General features: G+C 36.9%; 1 pseudogene; it reads left to right on the top strand.

Moving 5' to 3' along the window:
• The first annotated feature begins 3,784 nt into the window (after positions 1 to 3,784).
• LOC101562910 lies at positions 3,785 to 5,276 on the top strand (annotated as a pseudogene).
• Positions 5,277 to 8,912: the final 3,636 nt, after the last annotated feature.

Genomic DNA, 8,912 nt, shown 5'->3' with positions numbered 1-8,912 from the left:
TCTACATGAATATATTGTCTTTATAATAGCTATATATTATTATATGGGAAAAAATGGTTAACAAGTGACCTGTACTGGACATATTGATTGCTGCTGTATTGGTCACCTTAACTTTTGGGACAAAGTATCGAAACCCCACAACTTAAACAGGTGAGGTTATTTTGGCTCATAGTTTGAGAAGTTTAGTTCATGATCAGCTGCTTTCATGGCAGAAGCACCATAGTAGAAGAGCATGATGGAGAAAAATTTATCAACTCTTGGTAAGTGGGAAGTAGAAATCAAAGGAAAAGTGAAAAAGCAGGAGACCAGATATAGTCTCCAAGGTTAAATCCCCATAACTCACTGGAAGTGTGCTGTATTAATCTCTTGGGTGGCTCTCAATCTAATCAAGTTGACAATCAGCCTTAATCATGAGTCTATTCCTTGCTAAACTGACACCAAAACATATCTTCTTAAGCCATATTTAATCTCCAAATAGAGACAATAACATAATCATGATTTGACCCAACATGGTGTAACAATCCTGCATATAACAACAACAAAAAATGCATTAACTCCTTTCCTGAAACCTCGACAGTCCTAAAATTGCTTAAAAGTTCAAGTCAAAAGTCGTTTCTGAGACTTGAAGCAACTTTTACCTATGAATACCCATAAAATTCAAAAAGCAAGTTAAATACTTCCAAGACAACAATGTGACAGGGTTAAAAGTCTCTTCCCAAAAAGAACAAGGAGGACAGAAAGAATCAGACAAAGCAAGACTGACACGAATAAAGTGAACATTAAATCTCATGGCTCTGGGTCTTTCATCTGGGGATGTGGTGGCAAGATGTGAAGTCCAAAGGACTCGGGGAGCCCCATTCCTATGTTCTTTCTCACCATACCCCAAATGGTCTCTCTCTTGGGCTGCCTCTGCTTTCTAAAGCTTTCTTCAACAAATAATCTACATTTCTGGCACATTCAGCCTCTTGAGGTCTCTATTTCAGCTTTAGTTCCCCTTTCATATCTTTAGATAGCACCCTCTCAGAGACTGGCAAGGACTGCTACCCTGTGACACATTGTAAGGCTTCCTGTGCTTTCCTTTGAAATCTGAGTGGAAGCCTCAGTGACCCCATGACTCTTGCATTCTGCTTGAGTGCAAAACCAGCATCATATAGGTGCCAAGGTCAGTCACCAGTGCTTGCAGTGGTCCAACCTTCTTGTATCATGGCTGCAGCAGTCTGTGAGTGCCTATATGATTATTTAAACTGTCCTGAGTCAGCAGGGCACCCTAGAGCTCTTTTCTCAAAGCAAAGTCTTTCAAAGTAGCATACATTTTTACACTCCCAAGCCTGTAATGAGCAAGATCTTGCTGATTACTGACATGTCCTAAAGGGATCTTTCTCTTTGTTATGGTGCAAAGTATTTAGCTTCTTTTTAATGGCATTAATCTCTCAGCAATTACACTTTCCTTAGCCCCAACTTTACACATGCATCTTTTCTGGTGAAACTACAAAATTTTCAAATATTTTGGCTCTGTAATTTACTCCCGATTCTTACTTTAAATCTGTCTAAAAGCACCTAGCAGTACTGTCACTGCTTGAACGTTATCCTACCTGCGAAATTTCCTCTACCAGATTAATTACTTCACCACCTTTAAATTCAGCCTTATGCAAGGTCTTGGGATACGGAAAAAATGTAGAGAAGTTCTTTGCCAAAATTTAACACATATGGTCTCTGGATGAATTCCCAACAGTTCTCATTTCTATCTGAAACCTCATAAGCACTGTCTTTATTGTCCATGTTCTTATCAGCATTCTGGCCTGCTGAGCTTCTACCACAACTTCTCATGAGACTTTGCTTATAGAATTCTAGGGCTTTTTTAGTTTAGATATCTAAACCTTTCCAAACTCCTGCAAAGAAATTCAGAAGGCTTCTGAACAACATTGTCATGGATAGTCAAAGCAACAGCTCCAATACTCATGTCCAGTGTTTTGTATTGGTAACATTTCAATTGCTGGGAGAAGGTATTTGATACCCACAACTAAAGTGATGGAAAATTTTTTGTTGTTGTTGTTGCTGCTCATACTTTCAGAGGTTTCAGTCCATGGTTGTTTTCCTCCAAGGTAGAAACATTATGGCAGATGGGTGTGGTAGAGGAAAACTATGCAACTCTTGGAATTTGGGAAGCAGAAAGCAGGAGAAGGATCCAGGAAGCAGACATAGTGCCAAAGGTTAAACCCACTATAATCCATCCAGAAGCATGATTTCATATCTTCTAGAAGTTTCTCAATCCAACCAGTTTTACAATTAAAACTCACAATCACAGCTTCTTATCTTTTTTCAATTAAGTGAACTATATTATGTATGAAAAGAGATGAATATACCTTTAGTCAGGTTTGTTGCAAAAATGAAATGAGATTATGTATGTGAAAGTACCTAGAATGCCTAGCACATAATAGGTATTTTCAGTACATTAGTTAAATGGATAAATTAAAGATACAAATGAAACAACAATGCTTCCAGTTTTGCATCCTATCTGATAGTCTCTATCCACTAGAATGAAAGTCTCATGAAAGTTAGAATTTTTCATCAGCATGGTGGTGCATGCCTATATTCCCAGCACTTGGGAAGGTGAGACAGAAGGATTGCCATGAATTTAAGGCCAACCTGGGGTAAAAGTGAGCTCAAGTCCTGGCTGACCTACATAGTGACATCTTGTCTAAAACAAACAAACAAAATAAGTTAACATTTAACATTTTTGTCCCTTTGTTCTGGAGATTAAAGTCCAAGCCTTAGTACATGCTAGGCACGCATTCTGCCATTGTACTATACCCCTGTTCCAGGAACCAATTTTGTCTGTCTTTATTCATGCTGAATCATTAGTGCTGGGAACAGTTCTTACATATAGCAAGTGTCTAAATAATATTAATAAATGAATAACTAATATAGCCATTATTCTTACTTCCCTCTGAACCATAATTTTAATTTCAAGATAAAAGGGTCTATTTAAAACCAAAGTGTAGCCTTCCTTCAAGTGGTATTATTTGTAACCTCACTCAGAGAAAAGTCAAAGATCAAGGCCACTCCAGATGGGACATTAGCAATTTAACCTGTCTTTGCTGCTCAAAATAATCTCACTTGAAAGGAGAGTGCACTGTAAGCAACTTTAATAAGCCTCTTTGAATATCATTATGGACAGGAAGTTTGAAAGTGATTTTAATTACATTCAAAAAAGAGAATTAAGATACAACACCTACATGGCTCTGCCTCCCAGTATGAGTCTCAGGATAGCTAAGGTTGTTGTTCTACCCAAAGGATGAGCCTCTTCAGACAGTCAATGTTCATAAATGAGTAACTCTTTCCAAATATAAAGTGCAGTCAATGTGTCTTTTTAAAATAATAACATTCAACTTATTAATAATTTCTTTAGAGAGAAAGAACTGGAGTTAGGTTTCAATCCTGGATTACCAAGAGTTATGTGTTGAATATAGGAACGTCTTTGTCCTATGTGTTGTCCAAGAGGAAAAATGTTGACAACCAGTCTGTTTGGGCTTTTAAGGTCATATAAGAAAGTTGTTGAGATTTCTAGAGTCACCAAACAATTTATCTGGGACAACCAATGCTTTAAATTAGTGATCATGATAAATATGGTTGATCCACAACTGGCTAATATTCATATTGAAAAACACAGTTTAAGAATATTATACTCTCTTCACTGTATTTTCTGACTCAGTTTCTTGTTAACTCCAGAGAGTACATTCTGATGGCAGATTAAGAATCATTTCTAGTCTTTTACTAACTGCACATGAATCAGCAAGAATTAGATTCAGATAGTACTACAGATATGAAAGTTGTCACAGATACTGAAGAACTTATTAGAGAATGTGATGAGATGTGGAAAGACATGGAAAAATGTCAGAATAAACTATCCCTTTTTGGAACTGAGACTTTCAGTAATTCAAATGCTCACTTCCCTATCACTTCACACAGACACAACTGGTTCTGAAAACACTGCTTTGCAGTTCTCAACTCCTTCAAAACATAATGCCACTCCCAGCCAAGGCATCTGTTTCTTGTCTTCCTCCACCTTTCTAATATCATGGTCAATCTTATTTGGTCTCAGAGGTGGTTATTTTGGGCACAGATGGCACTCCCTTCTAGACTTCAGTGCTGATCAGGACAGATATCCTTTTCTCTTTTTGAGACAGGTCTTGCTCTGTAGTTCAGGCTGACTTTGAATTCATATGTAGCTCAGGATAGCATTAGACTTGCGCTGATCCTCTGCCTCAGCCTGCCAAGTGCTAGGATTACAGGCTTGCATCACCATGCCCAGCAAGACAAATATCCTTTATTGTCAGAATTTCCTGCAAATGACTTGAAGGGATTTTGTTTCTGTTTTTAAATTTTATATTATTTTCTAAATATTTTCTTCTTGAGGGCTGTGGAGCTTGCTTCTCCATGACGTTTTTCTTTTAAGGCTGACAAAATGACAAAGCATGTGAATCGGCAAGAATTAGATCAGATAGTACTACAGATATGGAAGTTGCCACAGATATTGAAGAAGAACTTATTAGAGAATGAGATGTGGAAAGACATGGAAAAATGTCAGAATAAACTATTCTTTTTTGGAACTGAGACTCTCAGTAATTCAAATGCTCAGCTATTGTGATTAATTATGCAAATGAAGTGTTTGATGGCTGAACTCAGCCAGTGGCACAAAGAAACACCTAAAATAACTCCCTTGACTGAAGATGTTCAGATCTCATTAGGGAAGAAAAGAGTTCCAAAAATTGAGACATGATCTTGAAATAATACTACCTACTATTCATTCAAAGAATAAAAGTTAAAAGAAGACTTAGAAAGGGAGCAACAGTGGTTGGATGAACAGCAACAAATAATGAAATCTGTTAATGAACTACACAGTGAATTGAAAAATCAGGTTGTGACATTTCTTGAATCAAAAATCTTTAATGAACTCAAAACTAAAATCCTTAAAAGAATTTAAGGAGAAACTTTTGATTACCTTGGGTGAGTTTCTAGAAGACCATTTTCCTCTGCCTGGTGGAACTATTAAGAAGAAAACAAAAAATGTTCAGGAATCAACTGCACAGCTGATAACACTGCACAAAGTATTAGAGATTCTTATAAATAGATTATGTGATGTTCCACATGACCCATATGTCAAAATTAATGATTCCTTTTGGCCACCTTATACTGAGCGGCTGTGGTATAACAGAATTGCCTTAAAACATCCAGAAGATCCAGCCCAAATATGATTAGAAGCCTTCCATCAGTGAAGGGTGATCTCTTTTCACACAATAAAGAATCTTGTTATCCAAAGATAATAGGAATTTACGACTAGTTGAATAAGCATCATTAATTGCAAATCAAAGCAAAGGTCTATCTTTCTTTTATCATTAGATGGCACATACTGCCATCTATTCATTTTTAAAATGATTTTTTTGATTCATTCAATTATTTGGTGTTTTAAACTATATGAACAATAGTGCAAGTAAAAAAATTCTGTACTTATAAAGCATCTAATTTGTAAATGGCTTTAAAATTGAAGTAATATCTAATAAAGAAAGTGGCTTAATATAAAAATATTTAGCACAATGTTTCATGTGTATTGTCTTGTTTCTAATCTGTTAAATTGGAATTAAAAAAACTAATGAATAGAGTGCTGAGGAGATAGCTCAGTGGTCTAAGAACCTGCCTGGCAAGTGCAAGGTCCTGAGTCAATCCCTGGCACTGTGTATTGTGCTGACCCTGAAGAAGGGCATGGTGGTGAATGCCTGTAATCTCAGAGCTGGGGAGGCTAGAAAGGAGGATCACTATGAGTCCAAGCGAGACCCTAAACCAAATAAATATGTAAATAAGTATAATTTTAAGAAATACTAATGGATAAAGCTAGGATGAAAGCTATATTTAGAATAAGCACTTGCCTGGCAAGCGCAGGGTCCTGAGTTCAATCCCCATACTGAAAAGAAAAAAAAATATATATGTATTATACATATTTTATTTATTACTTAATAAGCAGAATATATTTATTGGGGGAAAGGGCAGGCCAAATGACTCAGTGGATTCAAGCACCTGCAAACAGGAGCAGGGGCCAGGGGTCCAATCCCTGGTACTGCCATGCCAACTCCACCCTGGGGGCTTTCTGAGACAGCAATAGAAACTGGGCATGGTGGCGCATGCCCAGCTTTCTTTTCCATAATTTTATTGAGAAACAAGTAGCAATGAAACAGTTTCAAACTAAATTGGTAGGACAGTTTCAATAATTAACACATTGCATACATTCTTCTTAGTGGTTATTTGCTGTACAAGATGCGGATATGATATCCTATTTACAACACTATTAGAACAAATCCCTCTATTCATTAAGAGAATGTAACTATATATCTATCCTAACCATTTTGAATACACAGATACAAAATGGACATACGTCTGTATAACCTTTTTTTGTTTAGTTCCATCATTTGAATATTATAGGTGTGTTAACTCAACAAAATATTCTAAAAGAGTCCAGTAGCCCATAATAGTATTGAGTCTTCTGCTTCACTGACAATGTCAGAAATTGTTGACCTGAGTCCCCTACACCTCAACATAACAGCATGGCCTTACTTGTTATACTTCATTTTTATACTTTTCTGCTGGAAGGTTAAGACCAAGATAAAGCAAGACCTATGCAACAAGAGTTGTAGCTTTTGGGTCTGATAAGGTCATTGAAATCCCCTCAGGATTTTTTCTGAGATCTTGTACCTCAGATTGTAGATCCTCTGTCAGTGTCAGCCATGTGGATGAGTCACAGCCATTGCTTGGCCAATGTGGTCTCTGTGAAAGCCTGAAAGAATGTCTCCTTTCCATGTGACTCTCCTTAGGCACACTCTGCATCATCGATCACTTTCCTCTTTGGCCCCATAATCACCTTGATCAGAAAATTTGGGACACTACTGAGTTACATGATGTAACAGTACAAGTTCTCATATGTCCTGAGTCTTAATTGTCCTTGGAAGGCTAGAGCCAAAATGTTGGCTTTCCTTGTGGCCCTCCTTTTTCTCTAATTTTGGTCTGCAAACAGCTTGTTAACCCTCCAGAAGAGGAGTTTATTGTTATTACCATACAACCTAGGCTGTTAAGCTTAACCTCACAGTCTGTCTAAATATCAAAAAATTAGGTATAACATGGAATTGGTATTTTTCATCAAGTATTGATATGTTGAACTTTAAGTCCCTACAGAATATGATGAAAAAACATTTAAAAATTAGAATATATTTTAAAAATAGGCATAAAGAATTATATACTTCTTATGTTTACACATAAGTCCAGAAATCTAACCATATACAACCTTGAATCAGGACAGTCTCACAACATTCCTTTTCCTGTCTCCTACCTTGATTCACTACCCCCTTCTTTTTGAACAATCATCTATGCGAGAGACAGCACAGCAGCAACTGGCATGTCATGATAAGCAGCACATATTCAGAAGACCAGAATGACAGGCACTCCAAGCATGAACCTACTATTACAAATTGCCATCTTCAGTGCAGTTGCTTAATTCACAGGTATCAGTATATATAGTTAGTTAGGGTGAGAATCTTTCCAATTAACTGCTAGATTCAAAAATCTTCTGGATATTCTCAGGATCATTGCCTTGCCCATCATCTACATATAACTGTATGACTTGTCACTGTCATGTTTCCTAGCTCTTCTCCTTTCCCTCTCTTAATTAGTTTGTCCTCGAGTTCTTGCTAACCTTTTACTTGTATTATAGTTTTCTACTTGTATTTCTTCTTTTGAGTTCTTATACTAGGGAAACTGTATGATATTTAGACATGTGTGTCTGGTTTATTTCACTTATGAGTATACCTTCAAGTGGGATCGACTTCAATATAAAGGCTTGGAGTTTATCATTCTTTATAGCTGAGTAATACTCCATTGTATAAAAATAGCACATCTTTTTCATCCATTCCTGAGATGATAGGCATCTTGGTTGTTTCCAAGATTTGGCTATCACAAATTGTGCTGCTAGAAACATAGGAACACATATATCACTATGATATGATGTTTTCAGATCCTCCAGGAAAATTCCCCATAGAGGAATAGCTGGATTAAATGGGATTTCCAGTCTAAGTTTTCTAAGGAGTCTCCACACTGATTTCCATAATGGTTGCACCAGTCTACATTCCCACCAGCAGTGGAGAAGGGTTCCAAGTGATATTTTATATTAATCTATTCTTGACCCTACAATATTACCAACAAAATTGTGTTTGTGACATTTTGTAAAGTATTTTGTAAATAAAATTCTAGGATCCTCTAATAAATAAATACATAAATATTCTTTTTTCATTACACTTCTTTTATTTATTTATTTTTGTTTTGTTTTGTTTTTTAAGATGGAATCTTCTTGTGTAGCTCAGGTTGGCTCTGCGCTCACCATGTAGTCCAGGGTGACCTCTAACTCATGGCAATCCTCTTGCCTCAGCCACCCAAGTACTGGAGTTCCAGGTGTGCACCACTACACCCAGCTTTCATTATACTTTCTATTTATAAGACTGACTTCCAAGAAAAAAAATTAGTGATTTCATAAGAAAAAACATTATATAAGAGCAAAAGTTGATTTCAAAGTTTATATTTGTTTGTTGCTATGCAGTATAATGCCAAGTGCTTTCCAGAAATGTACGGTTTTTCACTTCGACCTGCATTATGAAAATCCTACAAGTACTCTTTGCCACATCTCCCGCAAGAATGAAGACCATTCTTAGCAATCAGACAGTCGACATTCCAGAAAATGTCGACATCACTCTGAAAGGACGCACAGTTATTGTGAAGGGCCCCAGAGGAACCCTCCGGAGGGACTTCAACCACATCAATGTGGAACTCAGTCTCCTTGGGAAGAAAAAGAAGAGGCTCCGAGTTGACAAATGGTG

This window comes from Octodon degus, unplaced genomic scaffold (genome assembly GCF_000260255.1).
Source record: "Octodon degus isolate 3935 unplaced genomic scaffold, OctDeg1.0 scaffold00007, whole genome shotgun sequence".
NCBI classification, from domain to species: domain Eukaryota; kingdom Metazoa; phylum Chordata; class Mammalia; order Rodentia; family Octodontidae; genus Octodon; species Octodon degus.
Note: the sequence above shows the minus strand (reverse complement) of the source record. Positions and strands in the feature narration are given on the sequence as shown.